This window comes from Diaphorina citri, unplaced genomic scaffold, assembly GCF_000475195.1.
Source record: "Diaphorina citri unplaced genomic scaffold, Diaci psyllid genome assembly version 1.1 scaffold286, whole genome shotgun sequence".
NCBI classification, from domain to species: domain Eukaryota; kingdom Metazoa; phylum Arthropoda; class Insecta; order Hemiptera; family Psyllidae; genus Diaphorina; species Diaphorina citri.
The window spans coordinates 1663-4582 of NW_007377722.1; positions in this window are offsets into that span (position 1 = coordinate 1663).

Here is a 2920-nt window from a genome sequence, read left to right on the forward strand (position 1 = left end):
AAAAAAAATACAATTTAGATAATCGACTCTAGCGCTCTTGTCGGTTGTGGTGCTCTTTGATACTATCGATATTTTGGGCCCTGTTTCATAAATAAATTGATACTATCGATATTTTAGGGCCTGTTTCGTTAAAAAAATAAAAAAATCCACCGGTCGCTGCGAAAAAAAAAGGTTTTTTTCCCTCATGATAGATTCTTACAAATTATACCAAAAATTATACTAAAAAAAATCTAAAAAATTCCGATACTAAAAATTATACTAACAGGTTCAAATTATACTAGATCTAGTATAAATTATACTGATCTGTCAACACTGAAATAAAGTTGTCAAATATCTTCATTTGTTTACACTGCACCCCTGTGTCACACAAGTCACACCCCCCACCGAACGCAAACTGACAAAGTTGCGAAATAAAGCGAAATCTGTTCCAGAAAATATTTCCCATCAATCTGATTCAGACGATCTGAAATATGAATGGGGTTGTCACATGAATATGAATATCTAGATTTTTTTTTTTTTTTTTCCTAGATATTCATCATGATTGAATACACTGAATATATGATTGAATACACTGCACTCGTATGTTACCTATGTGAAAGAAGCACACATAGAACTGCCTATTTGCCTAATTGCCGATTAATCATTCATAATTACCTCTCGTACCTTACCTAACCTTCATCCTAATCTTGCATACCTATAGGGACTTGAGAAACAAAAAGGTCTATCGATTTTATTATCATTATTTTGTTCAATTTTATTTCTTCTGGAAAATTAGGTCGTTTATAGTAGAGAAAGAAGAATAACAAAAGAAGGAGGAAAAGGAGGAAAAGAAGAAGGAAGATGGAGGAGGAGGAGGAGAAGCACCTTTTTGATAAAACGCATCCCCTTGAGGGAGAAAATATGTTGTGAAATAGAGAGATCAAAGAGGCGATAGGAGAAAGAAAATTGGAGCGTGCAAATTAATTGAACCAGGTGTGCTTATATGTTTCTGTCCCTGTGCTCATTTTCTATTCTAAAAGTTCAAAATGTGACTTCCCGCGAAGTAAACATCTGAGTCATAAAGCAAACGTGGCGCGTGGTCCCAATTTCCAATACGTTTTTCACAAAGCGAAAAAAGAATAAGAGAAGAAGACGAAGGATGAAGAAGAAAGAGAAGAAGAAAAAGAAGAAAGAGGAGGAGAAGGAGGAAGAAGAAAGAGGAAGAGAAGGAGGAAGAAGAAGAAGAAGAAGAAGAAGAAGAAAAAAAAAGAAAAAGAAGGAACTGAATAAAAGCAATCATCTGGGAAATCGGTGCTCCGAACAGATAATGGGACAAAGGGGGATTTTTTATCAAAGTGACAAGAAAGGAGGGATTTTTTTTTCTTTTTTTTTTTATCAAAGCCAGGAAGTAGAGGGACTTTTTATCAAAGCCGGGAAGGAAAGGGAGGAACTTTTTATGAAACCAGGAAGGATGAACTCTTTTCATTATAAGCTGCGATTGGAAAATAAGGGCACGGAAATTAACAAAAGGTTTTGATAACACCCCCTCCTGTGATAAAGTAAATTATATACAGTTTTCAGTCTGTCTTATTGCTTATTTTATTCTGTTGGGATGATATTGCACGGATACTTTATAAAGAGAGGAGATGATACTAAAAGGGATGGACGAGAAAAAGGAGAAGGCAGAGGAGAAGCGGAAGAAAATAAAGAGGAGGTAAAGGAGAAAAGAAGAGGAAGGAGGAGGAGGAGAAGAAGGAGAAGGAGAAAAAGGAAATTGTGTTGAGAATATAAGATCAAAGCAAAGAGGTGAGATCGGGGAAAGTTGGAGCAATTAACGAAGAAATCAGGTGTCCCCATGACACAAAGTGTAACCCAGATACAAAATTACCCTGGGCAAGACAATGTTATTAAATGCTGAAATGACATGGCGTGGCGAAATGACATGGCGAAATTGATCTTTTTCTTCTTCTGCTTCTTATGATGTTTATAAACGTCTCCAATTCTACTTCTCTTGTCTCTTTATTTTAGTTCTCCTTCTCTCTTCTCTTTCTTCTTCGTCTGTCTCTTCTTCTTAGTTCTCTTTCTACTCCATTTTTATGATCTCACTCGACATCGCCATGAAGTTCACTCAACTGAAAAATTCGTCAACTTCTTCTCCTTGTGGAACGCCCATATGTGTTTACTTGTTTATAACAATTACTATAACCATATAGCTCTTGATGTTAATATTATAAGGATGAGAAGTAACCTATAAAGTTAAATCTGATCCACGTGTAAAGCTGTATCCACACCGAAAATACATCGTAGGACAGGGCAAAATCGATTCTTCCCATCCCTACATTTACTTTTTGGAAGCTTTTTCTTTTGGACAGAATTAGATTACAACCCTGGGGGCGATATTAATCCTGAACAGATAAGGTTCGTTCTCGGAACGGCTGATGGCTTTCTCCTGGCTTGCCCTGATCTCTTCGATTTCGAGACAATAATAACTACAGTTTTTTTTTTTTTTTTTTTTTTTTTTTATTTTTTTTTTTCAAGAGGAACAATCATCGATTTTCTTCCAGCTTCCCTTGTAGATACTGCTATAATAGTAGTGTTATACCTACTGGTATTATTAGCAGTAAATAGAGAAGAGGTTTCTTATATGAATACAAAAAACAGGTACATATATTCTATAATATTTATTGTATTAATTGTTAATAACCATAAATCTTCTTTGCAGCTATGATGTAGGTATACTCGTATATCTCATGTTATACATAGCAGGTACATAGATATACATTCTAGTGCGGATACTGGTAATACATCAAGTAAAAAAAACTCCAAACCTTTACAGCCCCCTCCCCCTGCATCTACACTCAATAAAGGCTCAAAAACATCCGTTCTTTTTCAGCATTTTTTTTTTTTTTTTTTTTTTTTTGGGGAAAGAAAAGAGAGGGGG